The sequence below is a fragment of the Staurois parvus genome, unplaced genomic scaffold, assembly GCF_062004578.1.
Source record: "Staurois parvus isolate SC_StPar_1 unplaced genomic scaffold, SC_StPar_1.0 ptg000227l, whole genome shotgun sequence".
Taxonomy (NCBI): Eukaryota; Metazoa; Chordata; class Amphibia; order Anura; family Ranidae; genus Staurois; species Staurois parvus.
In genome coordinates this window covers 4,766,295-4,791,059 of record NW_028318023.1, presented here as the reverse complement: position 1 = coordinate 4,791,059, position 24,765 = coordinate 4,766,295, and the positions used below count along the sequence as shown (strand labels likewise).

Below are 24,765 nucleotides of genomic sequence, written 5' to 3'. Positions count from 1 at the left end.
TGCAGGAACAGCCATGGCATGAATTGCAGCCAATTCAGTATGTGTATAGCCAACTTAAACTCTGACAACAATCGACACCAAAGTTTTGACAGGTGAGGATGCTTCCATGGGGAGGTGGCAGAGGTGGCAAAGAAGCATGACTGTATATGAATACATGTCAGGAGGGTGGTGCAAACACTGTCATTTTGCTCTGAATGACTGAATCTGGCTTCAATACTTCCTTAGTCTTTGACCCAACAACCGCATGCAAACAGTGAAGTCAGAACTGATTTCTGGAAATATTTTAGCAAATAAATCAGCTGAAACAACAATGGTTCATATTCATGCTTGAACCTCTTATGCCTCCTTGATGGCCCATTAATCTAATGGCTGTTCGCACTATCCAAACAAGAGGCTTAGGAGGCAGGAGAGAGTCAAACTGAGATTTTTTTTTAATGTCAAGCTTAACTGTTGCAGGAAAGGTCTACATATACTGTTGCTTTAGCTAACTGGTATACTTGGGTCTAATGATCAGTTTGACATGCAGTTTTCATTGAAAGGTAACCTTTAGTGCCGGTTTACATATATGCAGCTTGGATACAGTTTGAACCGCATCCAATCCACATGACATGTGAAAAAGCATTGCTTCCTATGGTGCCTGTTCACATATAACCGGTGCACTGGTGGTGCGGATTCAATGCAATTTAGAAAAGAGTCACGTCCGATTTCTGAGCAGTGCGGCTCGGTTCAGGTGCAGATTACAGGCTATTGACTTCTATGGGAACCGTTTCTAAACCTCATATGTGTGATCATGATAAGATCCTGATAGCTAATCCTGTCCTGAACCTGATGTAAACTTGACATGAACCTGTGAACAACTACTGTATCAGTTAGCTGTGAAACCTGAGCTTCAATCACATGTGTGAATCAACTCTTACACACTGTATCTTCAACTCACGCTTAGTTTGAATCACCCAAGTCTGTGACAGGTCTGCTTTCAGCCAGACTGCTCTATGTATGCATGGTAGTTGCAGGAGGATAGTTAGGTGTACCAGAAATGTTTGAGATTACTGAAATAAGAAAAGTAAACCAGCTATACTGGATACAGGCAAAACCAAGTGATAAGTCTAAAGCTCTGACAGTACAATCTCTATATAATCAAATTTAGATGAACTAAAACTATGTAATTGCACCTACCTGAGCTAAACAATTATTCTTTGTCAGGTCAGGAAGGCCCTTGTATAGTTGTTGGTAGTTCTAAAGGAGATTGTACAATCAGATTGGAACACGAATAGAGAGCTTTACAACTTCAACATAACATCTGAATAGCACCATGGTAACAAGGGCTGGATTTATATTTTTCATCCTTACACAAGTTACCTTGTGCCACCACTTCCCACCTAAATACTTTTTGGATACTTCTTCTCCCCAACATGTGCACAAACAGAACACAGGCACTGCTTCACAAACACAAAGCAATGTTCCATATACACATGGAGAAATATTACACATAGTGGATTAAACATTTCCTAACTGTATTGAAAAATTGACTTGGCTAAATAACAGGACAGATAAACACAAACATATCTGAAAAGACAGAGTCAGTACATGCTGATACAACTATGAACATGTCTACAGAAACACAATCAGTACCATAGTGACTCAACCAGAAATGACCACAGACATGCAATCAGTATCATGGTGACACAACTAGAATCATGGTTAACCTACTGACTTTACTTTGGTTCTCTTTGAATTTGAATGCAGGAGGGAGATGACACTTGATGTTTGCCGGACAGGCTCTGTAAGCATATAAGCAACAGTGCCCAACATAACTTTAAAGTGGCCTAGGTGACTATTGACCTAGGTGACTATTGTTGAACTTTGGGGGCCACGGCCTATGTAGTCTAGTGATAGCATCTGATGGTAGCATGTGTGCATACTGTAGACACCAGACTGGATGTTTTCTTGTTATACTGCAGGAGTCTCCAAGGTTTTTAAACAAATGGCCAGTTTACTGCCCTTCAGACTCTAGGGGGACAGGGCTGTGGCCAGTGAAAGTAGAAAATGTCCCATTATTTTTTTTGTGGAAGGAATAATTCCTCATCATTGGTATTAGTTGGAGGAATGGTGCTCAATTGTTGATGTCAGTAAGAGGAATAATACCCCATTGTTGGCATCGTTGCAGGAAATAATGTCCAAAGGGCTGTATATATGCAAGCAAAGGGCCACATCTGATATGCAGGTTGTAGTTTGGAGACAACTGGTATACTGCATCTCCATACCTCCAGACTACTTTTGCAATATCCTGAGCTTTTGATTTAGTCTCTGTCAGATGATGTATAGTACCTCTAATCTCCCAATTTTATGGTATTTTAGGCTCTTCTCAAGCAGTATTTATTAGAATAAAACCATATAAAGATACCTAAAATAATGCATCCAGCATATATAGTATGTTTTTATATTTGTCCACATATTAGCATCCAAAGCCCAATGATTTTGTCTTATGATGTTATTTTTGTCCTACCCTCCCAATCAGGGGTGGACTGACAACTCATGGGGCCCCCGGGCAATAGGGGATCATGGGGCCCCTGTGTCCTTGCCCAAACTCAAAAAAGCCTATGAAAAAGGTACCAGGGGCATCTCATGGGACCCCCTACTGACCCCGGGCCCTCGGACAGTGCCCGAGTTTCCAAATGGTCAGTCCGCCCCTGCTCCCAACATTAACCCTGTAACTGTAATACTTCACACTAACCCTTCCTATAACACTAAACCTTCCTGTAACCTTAACACTGACTCTCTATATAACCCCAGCTTTCATACTAACCCTCCCTATGAGCCTACCCTTGTCTGTAACCCTAACAATAACTATCAAATTAACCCTCCCTATAGCACTAACCTTCACACTAATCCTGAGTGTAACCCCAATACCAACGTTCACACTAACATTTGCTGTAACCCAAACAATATCCCTCCCTATATCTCTAAAATTAAACTAACACATTAAACCTTCTTGTGAACCTAACACTATTCTTTCCTGCACCCCCAACACTGGCCTTCACACTAAACCTCCCTGTAACCATAGAACTAATCCTCAAACTCACTCTTCCTGCAGCGTGCCCTGTAATAATGATGTTCACTCTCTCAGAAACATAAATATTAATCTTTAGACTAACCCTTATTATAACCCTAACACTAACCTTCCCACTAACAATCCTTTAAACTCTGACAATAACCCTCCCTGCAGCCCTAAAATGAACCTTCCCTTTAACTCACTAAACCACAGATTAACACTTACAGGAACCCTTATCTTCTTAACCTTAACCCCCTTATTGTGTAAACTTCAGTCCTTGTTTGCATACACACCTCCAGTATGCAGAAAGAGACTAAAGTACAGTGTCAGAATCTATTATTTTGAACTGTTTTGCTTTAAATATAGCTTGCTTGTTACTATTCAACTAGTAATTTTATTTTAATTTACTTTTGTAAGAATGTATTGTTGTGTTATGATGCAGATACATTTATTGGGAACTTTGCAGTTTCTGTACTAAACTAAACAAAAGGTCACATGCACAAATACAATTATAGTATAGCCTAATCACTAGCAAAATTTATAGGACTTATTAGTATCTTTAATAATTAACAGATGAGGTTTTCTTTTAGCATCACCTAGAGTTTGGACTCTTTTCTCCTTGTCTGTGTCTGTATGTCACTTCTATTATAAGCACTAAACAAGAAAGGTTCCTTCGAATGTTATACGCCAAATAGAACTTGGCAAGTAAATGGCTCTGAAACCACCTTGTAAATAGAAAAGACTGTGAACTTTGTGGCATTTTGCCTAGTTGTTCATATAGAAAATACATTCAAATAAATTGAGGTTGCATGAGGTAAAAGCTGATATAGTTTGGATGATTGGCCTCTAAAAGACTTTGCATAAAAATGGTAGAAATAAAAATTCTAGACAGATAGGGGTTTATTTACTAAAGCTGGAGAGTCCAAAATCAGACTCCCTTCTGCATAGAAACCAATCAGCTTCTAACCTCAGCTTGTTCAATGAAGCTTTGGCAATGAAACCTGGAAGCTGATTGGTTTCTATGCAGAAGGGAGTCTGATTTTGGACTCTCCAGCTTTAGTAAATAAACCCCATATTGTTTAGATTCTAGATGCTAAATTCAAAAACACATTTACTAAAAAGTAGGCATCTGATTTCAAAATCCATTTCACATATGCAGTGATCTTACTTTTCCTTTTTCTGAATTGGTCGGTCCACTCAAATTTGATATTCTAGCTTTTGCTAGATGCTGGATGAAGTGGGATAGAATTCGCTGCTACCATAGGTGTAAGGCAAATCCTGCACGCTCAAGATTTATGGTCCTGATGAATTTGTGGTGAATTCTGCCCAGCATAATTTTTTTGTGAGTATAATGTCTTGCATATCCATTGAATTTACTTCAGATGGCTTAGAATGGCCATTAATGGTGGCCTTTTAATGTGCCTGCCCCTTTACACTAAAAGCGTGAATTCCCAGCAGCCTTTTGTCAGTGTGTGTTGAAGTAGAGTAGGAAGAGCTGACAGTCTGTGGAGGGAGAATTAAGCCGGCCATCCATGAGTCAGTCTTTTTTGATCAACCAGTGGGTTGATCAAAATATTGGAAAGACCGGCCCGATTCCCACATCCACACAATCGAGGTTTAAAGTTTCAGAGGTTGAGCTTTAGTATGTCAGATTTTTTTTTTTTTTCGTGAGGTATAGTTTATTTTCCGTTGCTCAGCATATACTCATTACTAAAACAGGTAAACCTGCTCTTTGTTTACAGCATGTTAGCGCATGCGCAATAAAGTAGAATGCACCAAAGCATTACACATTTATTTCCCCTATTGCCATATCTACTATTTAAATATAGCCAATCGCCTTTATTAAAAATGCCAGACAGGTCTAAAGTGAGAGGCAGAGGTTCTGCACATGAAGGTAGTAGGTGGCAAGCAGGCTCTGCATGACAAAGTGGTAGTTTAACCACAGCTTCTAGAGACAGGTCGCTGCAACTGCTGATAATGTGCCCTATTCTTCCTCCTCCCATTCCTCTGCTAATCCTGTCATAGCCCTTCAAACTGGCTATTAGGAGTAAGTGAAAATTATTTAATTACAGGATCACTTACTTATTGTACAAGGTCTTGCTCATGTGCAAGCTTTTCAGATATTGAGGATGAGGAAGATAACACAAGGAACATAGAAATAGCAAATATTTGGCAGTGAGCAGCAAGATGGAGTGATGTTTCATCAGCTAAACAATATTGCCAAGTTGACCCCAGAAATGAGGAATGATGAGTTGACAGATCGTTTATGAACAACCTATTGGATAGCAGGAAAGTTCTGAAGTTGCTGCTTACGCAGAAGCAATATATGCCCCCAGTTCACCTTCATGCCTGGTGTCTCAATGTCTTCTTGATAAATTGCTGCCTTTGCAGCTGCTCTCATTCCAGCTTGTTGAATCAAACCTTCTGCAAGTTAGTTTATTGCCGTTACATACTGTAGCTCTGAGGAAGGAATTTACATGCCTCTAGCTCACTTGGCTTGTGAGTATAACATTTGTCTTTAACATCCTTAAAAAAGCGTCAAAGATAAAGTGCTAGGCATCTGAGCCTTCTCTGTTTTTGTGTTTTGTGAAAAAAAAAATTACTTTGCTTGGCATATGTCCTCAACCTGGTGGTAAAGCAGTTCACCATTGCTTTCAGGAGGTTCTACTGCAGGTCAGAAGGGAGGAGGACTTGCTGCTGTCTCAGGGCCAGGAGGGCCACCTCTATACTTGTGAGGCAATGACAGCAGGTGGCAGCGGAGGGATACAAGGAGAATGGTTGGATAGCTGGCAGAGAGCAGGAGGAGGAAATGATTCAGGCTTCATGGAGGGCATTTCACCCCTCTCAAACCCCTGGAGGTGTACAGAGTGGGATGAGATCATTGAGGACAGTGTTGTCCTCAACAACCCCAAGGACTTGGGGCCCTCTGCTACAAACAATTTGTGGTGAATGGGGTCTTTTTATGCTCAAATGCCTGAGCACGAATACCGGAATTCTGCTCATTATAAAGAAGGGCCACTATTGATTGGGCACCTTATTAGAGTCCTGACACAAAAGTAAAATAGGTGATCTCCTGACACCATCCTAGGGGAAGCCCACAATGGAGCTCATTGAGGAGGTGCTGTATAAGAACCTCTTTTCTACATTTTGTGATGATGGCAGGATCCCCCCCCGTGCTTCCGATCCCTGTAAGAAGGTGCAGTAGTGGAGGTGACTGCCCCAGCAATGCTTTAATATTTTAACATAGCAATAATGTTTCTGCAGCTGCACTTCCCCTGTTAGATTTCTTAATTATTTTATAGTATAGGGATTACAACAGGAGCTGATGGAACACATAAAGGTTGTTGAGAACACCCAAATGTTCTAGAAGAAAATTAACAGTCAAGAATTATGACAGGAGGCCATGCTGCTTGACTATCAAAGGCATAGAAAACAGGTTGACCCCAGCTATAAAAAAAAAGTATCTTTTTGGCTCACTGACCCTTACATTTTCCATGCATGAGTTCTGTTGTTTGTATGTTTCTGATCTGTGTATTGTTTATGAGCTATTCCTGTTATGTTAGTTGGAAAAATAAAAACTAGTATTGAAAGTGGACACATCAGTTTCCAAGCTGCTTTCTTTAACTAGTTTCATAGGTAATAGTGACAGTGTGTTCTTTGTGTACTGTTTTAGACAGTCTGTGTTGTTATAAGAGGGTTGGCACAATTAATACTAGCATCCTTTATAGTTCAGTTTATTATTTATTGTTATAGTTTGGGCCAGTTTAACGTTTGTCCGCAGGCAAGATGAATGTCATTTATTTGTGTTAGTGCAGATGTATTTTTTTATTATTGATCCTTAATGGGTGATGAAACGGGAATGGCAAACACATTTCTGTAAACCCTAAGACAAACTGACAGTATTTCAGAATGCAGTGATGCAAAATTTGAGTCAAGTAATTACTTAAAATTCTTCACCAAAAAGATGCATTTTTACACTGCCCTATGAAACTTTGCCTATACAGGCAATCCCTGGGTTACAAACATCCGACTTACATACGACCCATACTTAAGAGCAGAGACAGCGTGACGTCACGCTGTTCTCGAAAAACACCATGCAGCCATCTTGCTGCTCACTGCATTCTGCCATCTACTGTCCAGTAGACCTGTCAGCAATCCCACATTTGCATGGACAGTTAACCCTTCCCTATGATATCCAAACATTAAAAATATTTTTTTGGCTGGAGTTGCACTTAAAAAATGTATCTGTTCCAAATTAAACATTTAACATAAGAACAAACATACAGAACCTGTTGTTTGTAACCTGGGGACTGCCTGTAAATCTAATATTCTGCTTTGGAGGACGAGATTCTTTATGGATCTATCCTAACGTTCGTGCGTTCAAGCTTCACTGTGTGCTTTAGTGCTGTGGTCCAGCACCTTAATAAGTATCCCTTAAGGATAAAAAGAACTACCTGCTGCACTATCTCTGTGATGAAGAACCATCTTGATTTGGTCTCTAAATCATTCCAAAGTTGGAAAATTGAAATGAAATAATTGTATTTGCTGATAGTTTACACCACTATGTTTAGAGCAGGATTGGTGGGCACTATACAGTCCAGCATTTTAAGGTTAAGGGTAGATTATAGGTTAAGTTAAGGTTAAGTTTTAGTGGGTTCTTTTTTTAGGGTTCAGTGTGTTAGGGGTTACATTTTACAGGGATAGGTTAAGGGGTATAGGTTAAGTGCTAAAGCTTAGGTTTTAGAATTGGAGGAAGTTAAGGTTTAATTTTAGGAGCTGAGTTAAGGAGGTCAGGATATACAGTGCACTTTTTTAGGTATTGGCACTGAAGACTCTACAAACCATAATTTTTTTAGGTAAAGTACCTGTCTATCCAGCTTTACTATAGTGGCGTGTCCTAGACTCTTCTGGATCATTTTAACTTAAAACTCACCATTCTTTCTTCCCTCCATTACTCCCATGAGCCACCAGGCCAAGTGAAAAAAGCCTTGTGTAAGCTCTGGATAATTTCTTGTCAGAGCTTACACGGGCATGAGAAATCTCTCCCCACCCCCATGTAAAAGAGCTGAGCCTATCAGAAAGTACCAGCACATGAAAGGAAAGGGAGTGAGTCACATGCTTTTTCTTATGTTTAGTTACTTCTTCTCTTCCAGTTGCTGAAAGGAGTGGTGGGAGAGTGATGGAAAACTATATGTTGCTGTGGAGGGGGGCATTAAAGTGAACCTGTCGCTTTACCTTAAAGGAAATCTGTCAGGATAAAACTATGGGTGCTGATTTATTTTAGAAGGTGCATTTTCATGCACTGTTACTCTTGTCCTTTCATCTGGGTCAGATTGGTGAGTAAAGTAGCAAGGATAAGGTTGACAGGTATAGCAACCCCAAAGCAAGCTGTAATGGAAACACCCATATATCTATCCTGACATGTTTTATCATTACGATTAATACATTTATCCAGAGATGTGCAAGTGTTGTGCTCAAAGTTTTCTAAACTTTATACTCTAATTAGTAATATAGTTACTAGGTAGTGTGTGTTCTGCCTATAGGTGTTTTGGTACAGGAAAGGTGAAAGCAACATTAGCAAACTAGGTTTATGTAGCGGCCTGTGTCCAAACATCCTAGAGCGTTAAATACACATCAAAAGGTAAAAACAAGCTGACCGCTAATACTGGAATGCCAATCCAAACAAAGGTCCCTGTGCATAAACTGTGTTCACAAGATATCATTGGAAAGCAGTTCAGTCTAGGAGCATGGCTCCAGTGAAGATGGAGCGTGCCAAGAGACTGAAACATTCAAGACCATTTTCTACTGACAGAGTAGTTAGATCCCAAGCAAGAAAAGACTTCATATTCTATCTATCAGTGTGAGTCAGCAAACAGAGAAATTACTGTCTTTTTTCCACAAATGTTATTACTGAAATGAGAAAGGAAGTTGAGAAAGCTCTAGGATTTAATAGGATTATCATTATTTTGGAAAAAAGCCATATACATGATATCGAATGATAGGCTTCCCAGTGGGTAGGGCTTTTACAACATGTATTATAATTGACCTTATTTAGAGTCAAATTATGTAGTCTGTATGTTCTTCCTAAATATCTTATGGAGGCCATACACACTTTGATAAATGATCAATTTATTTTCTGATTAATGTCATCCAAAAGGATAATCTATAGTCAACAACCCATTTGATATAACACACATTGAGAAGAGAATTTCAATCTATAGTTAAGATACGCTTGTAACTTACCATTTAAAGTTATCGATCACATCTCTGTTTCCACCATGTACTCTGATCTATTGAAATATGTTTGCATTCATGAACAAAGTATCAGCTGCCAATGGAAAACATTGAAAATATTCCATCCTAGCTGATTGACTCAGCTTGATTGAATCAAGTCAAAACTAAATCTTAATCAGAAGGGATGTTGTGGCTATTAGATTGTTTTAGAATATTATCGTTTTGATCTAAATGCACAAAGATAGGATAAAAAATCAAGCATAAGTGGCCACCATTATTGTTGATCCTCCAAAATTATTATAATGTACTATGCCAATTGGCCATTGTTAAGCTAAAAGTTAATACTGATCTTCTATTAATCATATTTAAATACTCTGAAAAAACGAATAAGTAGTTTGTGATTGGTAGCAGGAGGTTACTGTACATTCCATATTACATAGTCTTTCTTCATGAACCACAGTAGTATTGCAACTGTAATCTATTTATAATATTCCAAACTTATTCGTGAGTAGCCCTCCCAGCTCATACGTGCAATCACCAGGTTGCTCCACTTTCAAAGAAAGAACAAATTCCTCTGATGCCTTAGTGGTGCATTTGTCTTGTATGATGGGTGCTGTGTTGACTGCAAAGAAGGCAAGTAAGCACCAAATGCCTCTGGCTATTCATATAGACATATATGATCAGAATAAATGGATGGGGTGGGGGACTACTATACTTTTTAAAGGCCTTAAATTATTTTATCAAAATTATCATAATCGTATGAATAATTAGGAACACTATTTGATTTTTTTTATTGGATTTGGGGATTATCAGTCATTTTCATTGCTTTGAACACTAACCTATATCTTGCCTATGCTCAAAGTAATTGTTCATGCCGATAATATTTCTCAAACTATTGTCTGCAGAGATGAATTTTTTTAACATGTTAAAGTATAACTAAAAGCAAAACATTTTTTTTTTAAATTTTGGATAGAGTAGAGAGAGATTAGAACATTAGAGATTAGGTGTTATTGCTGTCTCTGCCACCATTAGAAAGCTCTCTATTTGTCCTGTTCATTGTTATCACAGAAAGTGAAAGAAAAATCCCACATTTTGGGATTCCCCCAGAACAGTAATAGAAAGGAAATCTCCCAATGGGGATACTAGCTCTGGTGACAACCAGGGACTCCCTCACTATGGAGGAGTTTTCTCTCACTTCCTATTTTTACTATGGAATAGGAAGTGAGGGAAAAATCTCTCCAGTGAGACACAGATGGCAAAAAACCTGGCAGGGGTTATTACGCTCCCTTAAACTATCCGAAATGAAAAATAATTGTTAAGCCTCACAATATAGTAACTAAAATATGATAGAATATTCATCATATCTTCACAAAATCAGTGCTTGCATGATCATCTAAATACACGGGAAAACCAGGGCTGGATCTAGCCTGTCTGGTGTGGAGGATGTAGTAAAAAAAACTTCAGGGGGTAGAGGATGGGAGGTCAGCAGGGCAGTGTACTGGGTCAGCAGGGCAGAGGATAAGCTTAGCAGTGTGTAGGGTAGTGTATAGAAACGATTACAGTAGTTTGTAGGGCAGTGTACAGGGATCAACAGGGCAGAGGACAGGGGGCAGCAGGGAAGTTTACAGGGTGTCAGAAGGCCAGTGTTCAGTGGGTCAGCAGGGCAGTATACAGGGAGTCAGCAGGGAAAAGGATGGTAGGTCAGGAGTGGATTGTACAGGAATCAGTAGGGCAGTGTAAAGGGAGTCAGTAGGGCAGTCAGTAGTATACTGGAATGCCCAAAAGTATGCCAGGTAAGCTATGGCATATCTAAAATAAAAATGTGCATATGTCTTTGATTTTTGACCTATCAGAGATATATTAGCATTTTTAGAATAGCAATCCTTAGAGAGATAAAACTGCATGGCTTTTGTTAAAGAACACTGAAAATCCTGATTTGTAAAAAGCCTCAGTTAAAGAGACCCTTTTGGCAGACTATTTAATTCACTGATAATCTTCCCATAAGGTAATTTGTGCATATTATTATGTTATTTTACCTTTAAAAGCCTCTACTGTGTAGGCATCTTAGCCCTGGTTGCATGGAAATCACATCTGTTCCTACACCTTCAACCACCAGCAGCCAAATTGCATGGGGCTGTCATTCATTCTAAATAGCACCCCCATGCATCTCAGCCCGCAGTACATTTTCGGGTGCGTGAACCGCAGGAAATCGCATTGACCAAATGATTTCCCTGTGATTCCCGCACCCAAAAATGTACTGTGGGCTGAGATGCGTGGGGGAGCCATTCAGAATGAATGGCAGCCCAACATGTCCATTAAGAGTAGCACTTTTAAAAAGGTGCATGCAACTTTTTTTTGTGGAAAACACAGGCACAACAGCCCATTCAAGTGAATGGGCTACCATGCCCACATAAGTGTGAACCAGGGCTAAAAGACCAGAGACTGCTACTGGGCACTATAACCTTGGATGTGATGTCAAAAGCTTTAGCAGACTCAGAGCTTTCACTTAAAGTGGTAGTAAATTCCAGATTTTAATTTTTACCTACAGGTAAGCGTATAATAAACCTTACCTGTAGGTAAAATGAGTATCTCTTAAATGTGCAGCTGGCGCATGCGCTCTGAAGGAACGGCATAGCTGTATCGTGGCTCGGGACTCCCACGTGCATGTGCGGGAGTGACGTCATCGCGGCTCAGCCAGCCAGGAAGGAAGACAAGGTGAAGATGTAAGCCTCTGTAGTGGTGACAGTGCACCACTGGAGGGCTTCATTTTAAGGTAAATCCTTCATAATATGCTAGTACTGTATGCGATGTATACTAGCACATTATGACATTACCTTGCAGCTTGCAGGGGAAAACGTTTTTTTTTTAATCCGGTTTACTACCGCTTTAATTTGCCACATTTGCCACATTTGTTCGGTGGCAAAAAGGGTGGGCTTTAATGCCCACACACTGCACATATGCATCTTGGGCTCCTAGCACAGGGACCGAGCTGTGAAAGACGACTCTCGGTCCCTGCTAGTGAACTGTAGATCAGTCAATCATAGCAGTCACATAATCAGCCGATCTTTCCTGCATCAAGACTTTTTAAAGGTATGCTGGGGCAGCTGGGAAAGGGTTAAGCTGGTTACAGAGTCTTTTTATTATATATGTGGGGGTCATTGGATTATGCACATGTCTGTGTGCTTACAGAGAAGTTCAAAAGCTAGTCAGCATATGAGATTCCAAATACTGGTGCTTGCAATACAGATTCTAGTAATAAATACACATACACTATTTTTTTTATATAACAGCATAATGTAGAGGGATTTATGATATGCTTTTTAGCTTGCTGCATGTGCATTTCATACCCAAGAAGGTCACATATTCTTTTTATTTTAGGCTATTTTTTAAGAGAATGTTTGATGTATGCCTTATAGGGAGAGGAGATATAAAAGCAACATCATCTGGATGTTCCACGCATATGTCAAACACTGCACGGTATGCATGGAATATCTGCGTACAATCGGCTAACTAGGTTTATGAGTTATGATCATGCAAATGTTCACTTACGTATGCAGATCCACAATTCTATTGACCGCTTTATGGTTTAGGCCTTTCATGTTGTTCTTTGCATTAACACACCTGTGTTAAAGCAACATATTACTGCGTGCAAAGCACGCTACTTTGGCAGCCCATTCATTTTGAATGAACAAGCAGTGCATCTGAAAAATAGACTTAACCCTTTTTTTTTCAACACACCGCACCATAATGCACAGCATGAGCATTGTGGTACGGTACGATGCATTGCATGCTACTGTGAGTGCATTTCAGCTCCATTCAAAATTAGTCACATCGCAATCCCTGTGCTTTACACATTACCATGCACTGTGATAATGTGCAGCACTTTTTGTGTTTTCCCACACATTACCTCAATGCATAAATGTGAATAGGCTCTTATTCATGTTCCTGTTTATTTTTTTAAGTGAATAAATTCTGTTTTGGTCTTTCTTAAAATTCTATGTCTGTTTTAATGCGAGACAGCGTTTTGCTTGCTCTAGTTGCTACAGATTGGCATTGCATGCTGCTATTAAGTCTATGATCTACCAGAACACCCAGACCATTCTCCGTCATTGATTTGCCCAATTTAACTTCCTCTGGACTGTAGGAATTGAAAATAAATTACAATAGTTTTAGTGAATACATACAGTAAGTAGACTGAAGGACTGTTTTTTTTTTACACTTGTATGGAGTTCTGCCTTATGCTACTAAGGGTGTTTCCTACTTTCTCTCAGAGAATGGAAAACCACCTAAATTAGCATGGCTATTTTTATATCAACAAGATTAAAAACAGATGGAGTGGACCCTGACCTAAAGAAAAAATTCTTTTTGGTATTAACTAATTAATGGTCTTTCCTAGAACTCTTTTTTTTCTGTGCCGTTTTATCCGGCTGTAGTGAAAATAGGTGAATTATATCTCACATGCGTATATCGCATAATACTACAAAATACATAAGCTGCTATTACAAACAGATGGTAAATAGTCATGGGTCATATAAACTGCTGTACACTGTGCTCCTTCTTTAATCAAAGACAGCCATGATTCATTAGTAGTGGTTCTTCTACAATTTATAATTGGAAACATGTTTTATGTCTGCTTCTAGGATCAGTGTTCCTCATACCATCTAATGCCTTTCTGCAGCTGCCTCCATGTCACAGCACTTTGAGTACTGGTCCTGGTTGGTACTGGGCCTTGTTCACATAGGGCTTCAGTCTGTATAAGAGCAGCATGTGCAGCAAACTTAAGCAAAGATTTTGGTAAGCATATGCGTACTGTAGCTTTTGGGATGTTTTGAGGAGCATTCTTGAAGCTTTGAAACCACCCTGCAGCTTCAGTTTGGGAATGCTGAACACAGATATTGAAGCGAACCTTTCCCAAAAATTCACAACAGCATGCAGCTCTGCTCTGTATGCTAATATGAAATCCCTTAGCCCTTCCGCCTGACAGTACTAGAGTCATCGGTTTGAATCCCAACCATGGCACCACCTTCCTGGAGTTTGCATGTTCTCCCTGTGCCTGCGTGGGTTTCCTCTGGGTACTCCAGTTTCCTCCCACACTCCAAAGACATGCTGGAAGGTTATTTGGTTCCTGTCCAAATTGGCCCTAGTATGTGATAGGATCAATTTCTGTATGCAGCCTGACCTGTCCTCAATTATCTCTACCTCTGGATCCAGGAGAAATAAAGCTCCAGACATTGAAGTGTAAAAGTTGTATCTCTGAAAGTTTAATACAGAACAAGAAATGTTTTATAGAAACTCAACAGGCATTTCCAGTCAGGATAACCAATGAAACATTATACTCTTATCCATACAGTATACAGTTGTGTTCAAAATAATAGCAGTGTGTTGAAAAAAGTGAATAAAGCTCAAAATCCTTCTAACAGCTTTTATTTCCATACACACAAATGCATTGGGAACACTACACATTCTATTCCAAATCAAAACATGAAGAAAAATATATCAAATTTGTGTTGTTCCTATAAAAAAATTTAAGAAAAGTGAATATTAGACTGTTCAAAAAAATAGCAGTGTTTGTATTCTTCTTTACAAACTCAAACATTCACTATATAAACTGAAAAATGTTTGAAGATTTTGCTTTCCTTTGAATCACTTAATGAATATTTAGTTGTATAAGCACTGTTTCTGAGAACTGCTGTACATCTGTGTTGCATGGAGTCAATCAACTTCTGGCACCTGTGAACAGGTATTCCAGCCCAGGATGATTGGACTACATTCCACAGTTCTTCTCTATTTCTTGGTTTTGCCTCAGAAACTGCATTTTTGATGTCACCCCACAAGTTTTCTATTGGATTAAGATCCGGGGATTGGGCTGGACACTCCATAACATCAATCATGTTGGTCTGGAACCAAGATGTTGCATGTTTACTGGTGTGTTTGGGGTCGTTGTCTTGTTGGAACACCCATTCCAAGGGCATTTCCTCTTCAGCATAAGGCAGCATGACCTCTTCAAGTATTCTGATGTATTCAAACTGATCCATGATCCCTGGTATGCAATAAATAGGCCCAACACCGTAGTATGAGAAACATCCCCATATCATGATGCTTGCGCAACCATGCTTCATTGTCTTCACAGTGTACTGTGGCTTGAATTCAGTGTTTGGGGGTCGTCTGACAATCTGTCTCCGGCCACTAGACCCAAAAAGAACAATCTTACTTTCATCAGTCCACAAAATGTTGCGCCATTTCTCTTTAGGCCAGTCAATGTGCTCTTTGGCAAATTGTAACCTCTTCAGCACATGTCTTTTTTTCAACAGTGAGACTTTGCGGGGGCTTCTTGCAGATAGCTTGGCTTCACATAGGCGTCTTCTAATTGTAACAGTACTCACAGGTAACTTTAGACCTTCTTTGATCTTCCTGGAGCTGATTGTTGGCTAAGTCCTTGCCATTTTGGCTATTCTTCTATCCATTCAAATGGTAGTTTTTCACTTTCTTCCACGTCTTTCAGGTTTTGGTTGCCATTTTATAGCATTTGCGAGCATTTTAGCTGAGCAGCCTATCATTTTCTGCACTTCTTTATATGTTTTCCCCTCTCCAATTAACTTTTTACTCAAGGTACACTGTTCTTCTGAACAATGTCTGGAACGACCCATTTTCCTCAGAATTTCAGAGAGAAATACACTGTAACCAGCATGTACAACATTTGCTGCCTTCCTTCCTTAAATAAGGGCAATAATTGCCACCTGTTTTTTGAAGAATGAATGACCTCACTAATAGAACTCCACACTGCTATTATTTTGAATATGTCCCTTTTAATTAGTGATTCAATTACACAGAATCAGCAGCATGCATGTCATGACTGTTGGGTCTGTTGGATTTCTATTACTCTACTACACCTGCTAGTAAATTATTTGCCAAGTAGAAATATAATTTCTACCAAAAACAGTGATTGATCAGGTTAGTGATGTCTGACTGCTATTATATTGAACACAACTGTAGATACGTGAAGAACAGAAATTACAAATGGCTGAGAGATACCATATAAGGTGAATCCGTTTACACAGAAATGAAAGTTAAGAAACAAAACTAATTGCTTACAAATCCAGAAATGGAGGCATTATACAAAATGGATGCCAGTTTTAAAGATATATCTCCTTACAGTTCCTCTCTTTTGTCACAACATGACAACACATCAAATTTCACAGTTGTTGTTTCCAATATGCATCCAGGTTCTTTACAAACTTGTCAAAAATGCACATGCAAAGTTTAGCAAAAGCATAGAACACAAATATTAGTAAAATACATAACAAAATCACCATGCCTACTTTCTTAAACCATCCAAAAAAATCTCCAAAACTTCCCAAACCTTTTAAAAGAGTTCCAGCCATCCTCAGCTATGGACCAAGCTTGAGCTTGTAAAGCATTTACCTGGGCTGTATGATTCTCAATGACTTCATAGTAATCTGGAATCTCTGCGGATGTGTTATGTATCCATGTACAACACTCATGGTCAGTAGTAGACTCACACAGCCCAGTCAATGCTGCACCAATTTGTTATATTTTCATCTCATTTATGAGCACCTGTTTCCTCAATGCCGTAGTTCAACATTCAAAAGACATTCAAGTTCAACATTCAAAAGGCCCACCTCTAGTTGTGTTTCCTATGTATTTTTTTTTTCATCTATTCTTAGTGATATCTACTTGTACAAAGTTACCATCCTCAGGTATCTTCCCAGTGAGTTTAGACTTACTACAAAATTCTTCCCCTTCATTTGATTTCTTGCCTAAATGAAAACACTAATATGCAGATTACCAATAAACATTGATGTCACATTTTCTGGGACAGCATACAAAGAAATGTTCATAGTTTCAGGGTGAAGCATACTGCAAACCCAACAGCTCTTAAATCCCGAGAGCTTGGCATATCTGTACTTAAATTTAAGCTCCAAGGAGCAGGGACCTCCTAACCCTCTTATATTGAACTGTATTGTTGCTGTATTGTCTTCCGTTATATTGTAAAGCGATGAGCAAACTGTTGGCGATATATACATCCTGTATTATAATAATAATAATAATAACAGTGACATATTTTCAGTCAATGATCTTTTCTGCTTTGTTTTTATTAGCTCTGTGTCATTCACAGTCTCACTGTTGTGGCCACAAATTGGTGGCCATTCTTCTGGGTGATAGTAGCAGTGGCTAGCCCAGTAAGCCACTGAAAAAGTTATCGCTGAGAGGCAACCGATCAAAAGGAAGTTCTTCCAAGCCATCTCTGGATGAAGCAACATCCTGAAGGTTGGAGGGCGTTGATAGGTCTGTCTCCTTTCCTTGTTCCATCTGCTGCTCCTGGTTTTTTTGTGATTCTGGGATCCTCTTTACTCTAGAAGCATGTATCCAGATGTTGGAATCAGCAGTCAGAACAGCGGTTCTCGTCACAGCTGTCACTGTGGTGGGTTCCCCATACGGTGGATTTATGATCTTGTGTCTGTGAAGTTCCTTAACCACTACCTGATCTCCTGGCTTGTATGGGTGGGTTGGATCATCTGTGGGAAGAGGAAACGAGAGAGAGACATCACCGTATACACCATTCAACACCCTAATCAATTCCTGGACATATCTTTCCTTGATTAATTCTAAATCACCTGGCATAACTATCAAAAGGTATCTTGCCTAGGGGGTGGGGAATGGCCTGCCCATAAGAATTTCAAGAGGGGAAAGTTTAATGATTTTATTAGGTGTCATCCTCATCTCAGTCAAAATAGCTGGCAGGTACACCTCCCATTACTTAAATGTCCCACCTGTTGCCTTCCTTAGTTTTTCCTTCAGGGTCCTATTTGCCCATTCTACCTGAGTAGAACTCTGTGAGTGGTAGGGTATGTGGAACTTCCAGTCAATGCTCATCAGTTTTGCTACCTGTTGTGTAACCTTTGGGGTAAATGCTGGTCCTTTGTCTGAGTCTACATTTACCTGACATCCCCATCGAGGGATGACTTCCTTTGCAAAGAACCTTTTCTTTTTTTTTCATCTCTAACTACTTGCCAACCCCGATGTTCTATGCCATGGAACTATGCTATGATAAGATGAGCAATGTGATGTGTGAGTCCTATTATACCTCCCTTTGACATTAGAACATTTACGTCTAATGTCAACCCTTTTTGTTGCCAGTATTTTACATCCTCCTCAGTTGTTGTATATTGCAGTTCATTAAGAAGAGAATGTTCCGGTAGCATAGGTGGGTCTAATATGGCCATAGACATTTGTGAGTTTTGTAAAATTTGTTGCTGTATGGTGACATTCTTAGCAGTGCAGTCAGCAAGTGCATTGCATTTGGCTACAAAATCAGAGGAAGATGTGTGTATCTTACAGTTCCTCTCTTTTGTCACAATGTGGCAACACACTAAATTTTACAGTTGTTGTTTCCAATATGCATCCGGGTTCTTTAAAAAGTTGTCAAAAATGCAAATACAAAGTTTAGCAACAGCGCAGAGCACAAATATTAGTAAAGATATAACAAAACCAGCATGCCTACTTTCTTAAACCATTAAAAAAAATCTCCCAACCCTTTAAACGGGTTTCAGCCATCCTCAGGTATGGATCGAGCTTGTAAAGCATTTACCTGGGCTTTATGATTCTCAATGACTTCATAGTAATCTGCATCAAGACCATGAATGTGTGTGTATGTATGAATGTGAGTTAGGGACCTTAGATTGTACACTCCTTGAGGGTTAAGGACTGATGTGAATGTACAATATATATATATATATATATATATATATATATATATATATATATATATATACACATATATGTAAAGTGCTGCGTATATAAGTACTTATAATAAAAATAGTAATTTCTTACAATAGATTTTTTATTTTACTTACCTTTTAATGGTTTCCAACTTCTCAGTTCCTCTAAGACACCAGTGCCTTCCAGGGAGATCATATTCCTAAACTGTAAGATCTTGGGAAAAAAAGTTGAGTGTATACAGCACATGTGCAAAATGAGGAACATACCATAATGCGCCTCATCTTGAACATTTGTGATACAGTATTACACCTATGAGTTGAAAAAAAACTCCCCCACCCTCCCCACAATCTCACAAGATACCAAAAGAAAGGCTTTTTGTCCTTCAACAAAACGTAATTTCATTTGGTGCATGACGTCATATGCCTTATCTCATGCATGCAGCGCAAATGTGATTTGTGGGCCAGCAGAGAGAATGGAAGAAGAGACTGGCGTTATTTTTCAAAATGGTGGTATGGGAGTGGGCAGAGTCAGGGCATATTCATTGCAGCAAGATAGGGAATAAAGGCACCTTGTAATTGCACTCGTTTTCCAATATACAGTACTTTTAGATTGTGGCTTTAAATAAGCTGGGGGCATGCTTTATTTTGTACTGAAATTCACTTTAGATAAGCTGATATGAGGCTACGGTAATTTTCAACACTGCTTGAACTTGTTGGAAGCCTGCTAAAGTTTTCTAGCAGCTTCTTAAAGCAATAATCAGCACTACTAAAAAGATCTGTGTTTAACACATATGTATATGCTATTTTAAAAGCTGCTGAAAAGTCTTAAAATGCTTTGTAAAAGCTTGCTGTACACTCTGATCTGATACAAGCTGAAGCCCCTGTGAACATTAGCTTGGGGCTGCCTAGTTTGCCATATAAAATAATTATTTACTGAAGTTAGTGGTTAGGAATGTGTAAAGGACTATGACACAAATTTGACAAGATATTAAAGCGGTAGTAATATATAATAACGCTTACCTGTAGGTACAGTGAAAGTCTCCTAAACATGCAGTGTTTAAGAGACATTCACTGGCGCATACTCATGCCATCCTTTCAGAGCTCTGTGCTGTGGCCGTGGCTCCTGCACGCATGCACGGGATTGACATCATCATGGCTTGGCCATTGAAGCAGCCACAGTCTGCGATCCCAGAAGGAAGACCAGGTGAAGATGGGAGACCTGTCAGTGGTGACAGTGCACCACTGGAGGGGTTTGTTTTAAGGTGTGTATGCCATAATGTGCTAGTATGTGATGCATAGTAGCGCATTATGGCTTAAACCACCTGAGGCCTATGTGTTTTTTTTTTTTTATAGCGTAAGTTTACCGCTAATAATCAAAAGCTGTTCGGGCATTTAGAAAGCTTAAGAAATTATCCCATATTTGTCTTCATCTTAGCAAAATATCTTAGGACAGATCTACTGAAAACTATACAAGTCTGCATGAATAAATTCTTGACATGTCACGCTATATAGTAAGGATAATTTTTGAGTAACCCAGATGTACTTTTTATCTGTAATTTCTCCTGAAAAATAGAAGGGAAACTTCCTGATTTGTGATATCCTGTGCCTACAGTCTGTGTTAGTCTCATGAGATATGGAGTGAGATTTGGCGATTTTACAGCGCTGGTGCCCTCTGCTCCTCTTGCTGGAAGGTGTTGCATTGAGAAGTAAAACTTTGCCTTTGTCAAGATGTCCATGCCATACACAAACACATTGCTAACTCCTAAGGAGCTGCTTGATAGATGTATCCTCTTGGTTCCCCCAGTGATAACACACCCTGTCCTTATTTCACCTACACTTCTGGTAGCATAAACTGGGCTTTATTAAATGGCAAAATCCTGCGAAAGGCTTTAACACATTTAAACAATACTTGTCAGATCAAACACCGCAAGCAGTCTCAACAGTAATTCCTCTACAGTGCAATGCTACAGAGGAACAAAGTCCTAAGTATGTGGTGCACCTATAAGTGAAAGGTCTACTTACACTATTGGCCAGTAGGTCTGTAAAGCATCTGCTGGCATTGGATCCCTATTCCTTCTGTTGGAGTGCTCAATTAGAGAATAGCAAACTTGGGTGGCCAAAGGCCTGTCACCAAAGAAGTTCTGATTGGACCTCCAAAGGCCAGGCAAGAAGTATGAGGACCCCCCTTGTCAAACTGGTATCCATTTAGCAGCAACACTGTACGGGCCTCTCCATCAGGAGTCAGTATTCTCACTCTTGGAGTTTCGGAGCTCTGCAACTTGGGTCTCCTTGGAGTTCTGGATTCTCTGGGCTAACCATAGTCCCTCTGCTTGACACATACATAGCAATTTCTCTGGGGTCACTCTCTGTTGTAGCTCAGCTTCCCAGTACAGTCCTGTTAGCCAACACACAGCAGCTCTCTAAGCAGGACATTACAGTATTTGCAGTCAGCATACAGCAGTATTCTGGGCAGCACAGTACAGTCTTTGCAGCCAGCACAACACACAGGAAGTCCTCACAGTATTCCCTTTTTCTGGACTCTCTGCAGCTCTGTCCTGTGTCACATTCAATATGGAAGCCTTGTACATCCTGCCTAGGTCAGTCTTGTAAGCCGAGTCTCCTTTTTTTGCATTCTACACATTGTTCTCCTCCCCTTCCCAGGGAACCAGTGGTCTGGACAACTCTCCATAAAGCTCCTAAACAATCCTAAACTTGTGTACAGAAACGCTCTATATAAGCATTTTTTCTGCCAAGGGAACTCGTAGTGTGCATAGATCCCAATACTGCTGATGGACTCTTTTTACTCTGCCTTGCTTTATTTTGGGTACAACTTTCAAGGTTAATTTCCTCTTAAAATTACAGTTTGGTGATAGTGGTGTCTGCTGCAGGTAGACTTTCCACCGTCACTCACTTAGAGATCACATTGATTTTTTTTTTACAACTCACAGGGTAAAAAGCAGTAGCAGAGGGCTGAGCTATTTGAGACAACATGAATATACACTTCCAAGAACATAGATGACTATAAAAGCACTAGGATTTACATGATTACTTCAACAATGGTCCAGCAGTCCCATAAGTAGATGTTCACCCTAGATGATGCATGAACAAAGATAGCTATATCTTTCAGAGAGAAAACATTGGCAATTTTATTACAGTGATAATATAGAGAATTACACTACCTGTAATTGTTTAACATTCACCTTTATTTAGCATGCATTTAAGATGAAAAATAGATCTGATGATGAGCATTGCATTTCATTATAAAGGCCAAGCTTCAAGGAAAGGTCCCAGTTAAGTTTATAGCAGTTGGTCAGTAGCCCTTTAGATAGAAAAATTAAAGATGAGTAGTTACAAGGTCTGTTAGAGTCTGGACTAGGTACAAATGAAAAGGATCCAGCTAACACTCAACTAAAATCTGTATAGTATTAGAGTGATGCTGAATGTGTCTTAATATAAATATAGAACAAATTATCAAGCACTGGTGTGTAAGCAGAAAATGACTTGATTGATAATGGACCAATAAATATCAAACAAGGCTTTCATGAGCCATATTAACACCTTTGTATACTTGTTTTTAATACATAGTTCACTGTTTTTGGAAAGTTTGTCCTTTGAAATTGTTTTCATATTTAACCATAATTATGGGATATTCTAGCTACTTTTTCCTGCAGAGATCGGAGTACCTGAATGGGCTCATTATTATTCCATATGTCATACTTTCTCACTTTTTCACGTTCATATTTATGTTTGATTTGACCTGGTATAACCTCTTTCAGAGTCAAATGAGGTTTTCTTATGTGTGTGGATTTCAAACTTTTACCAGGTGTAAAAATTAGAAGAGCTGTGTGGTTTTCAATTAAAAAAATATGTGCTGCAGAAATAAATTATAAGTGTGTCTGTACTTACAGTTTATTTTAGCCTCCCTCCAAAGTCCTGCAAATCCATGTACAGCCTGCCAGTAAGGTCCACTTAATACAGTTTACTGTGATAGTATGGCAACAATGCTGCACTGCTCCTGAATTCAGAACAGATTTGCTGCTCTTATGTAGGCTGTTGCAGGGGTTGTGGCAGTCAGCGTGGTCAATGCTGATTCACTAGCCTTCAGCTTTTCAGTCTAGCCACACCTAGTCCTGCCCATTGCTTTCTGGACTAGTAGCATTGCTGGTAGCTGAATCCCTCTCAATGTGAGCTGCAGTGTCTAGAAGGGGGGAGCTTGTGAGACACAAAGAGGATGACTTGGCTCAGTCGGAGAAGTTAAAGGAGGGTTTTTAATGTACTTTATGAGACTTCTGCATCACGTAGTAGCTGGATTTGGAGCCTTGAGGTGCTATTTAAAAAATAATATAGATATTTATTCTAATTTATTATCTGAAAAGATCAAATGTATTTTACAGCTCATTCACTGTGCGCTGTGTCACTTATTCTGCTTCAATAAATGTTTATTGGGGGCTTATATTGTCATTAAAGTAGAAACATTTTTAATTATTGTGGCAAATTGGATGGTACTGTGCATTGCCAAGAGATGAAGGTATACAATCGTAAACCACTTTACAGACTGTACAGCTCAGCTATGTAAGTAGCAATAAAACATAAGTGCATAGCTTTTCTTAGTAGTGGCTGAATTTGTCAAAGGTTTTATTTAGTGAGTTGCTTGTGCAGGAGAGTGGTAATATGATGGAATATAAGCTTATTTCCAACTCTGCTTGTTTCCTCAGTGATGGTTTACTTAGCATATGACCATAGAGAATGACCTTTATTAAGGGAGATTATGATTTGCTGTGTAATGAACAACAAAAATAGTCAACATGGAAAAAAAAGAGTAGCAAACAAAATGTAGATGGGATGGCATTGAAGGCATTGAAGGGGTGTCAGAGTAAGGAGTGGGGATGAAATCAGGGAGTTACTCTCTGCCAGAAAGCAGTATCATGGGGGCCAGTCACAAAGGACATCCACTTCAAAGGGCCAATAGTGACCAATCACCATCTTTAGGGAGGTATTGTTCTACGGATGGGGTCCACATCCACCCAAATATATGTATTGTATCCATAAAGCATCACTAATTCATTGTGAAAAGGCCCAGCAAAATGCCTTTAACACAACACAAGGCAACAAGTGCAATGCAGTGTCATTTATTATAAATTACTCCTAAAATCACTAATACAGTAGTGGGTCAAGCATTTGCACACATGTCCCCAATGCTTTTCTTTGCTGTGTCACAAAAATTATCTCCATTGTCACATTCAGCAAGCAGTACTGCCACTGAAAGTGATCCATTAAATTGAATGGGGCCATGACACAACCATGAGCCAAACATTAGGCTCATGGTTGTGGTGCAGTATTCCCATAAAAAAATTCTGTTTGGCTGTCAACAAAAAACACCCTGAATGCCTGTCAGCCATGCCTGCACCACTCTCTGAAAAACATTTTACTGTAGATTATTCTTCAATCAGTGACAGATGTGTACAGTAAATGAGCCCTTCCTCCTACAGTTATCTTGCTGACTTTGCCCACAAATGTCCAGAGGTGAACAGAAGAGAGAAATAAAGTAAATTTTCACAATGCGTACATTTTGAGGCTTGGTCCTGATTTTTTACCCTTCTGTCCTGGTTCATGAGTGTCATTATGATAATAACAGCCCTAAACAATACTACTTTTTGTTCAGATGGGTTATATATAATAACGGTTGGTAATATTTTTCATATATGTATTTTTATGAATGTTTTCACTTTAGTGTACTTT

At 39.3% G+C, this 24,765-nt stretch overlaps 1 protein-coding gene across 3 annotated transcripts in view; it reads left to right on the top strand.

The window, feature by feature from the left end:
* Nucleotides 1-24,765, top strand: part of ADAMTS3 (ADAM metallopeptidase with thrombospondin type 1 motif 3) — a 305,366-nt gene that overhangs the window by 8,908 nt on the left and 271,693 nt on the right. The window lies entirely within an intron of this gene.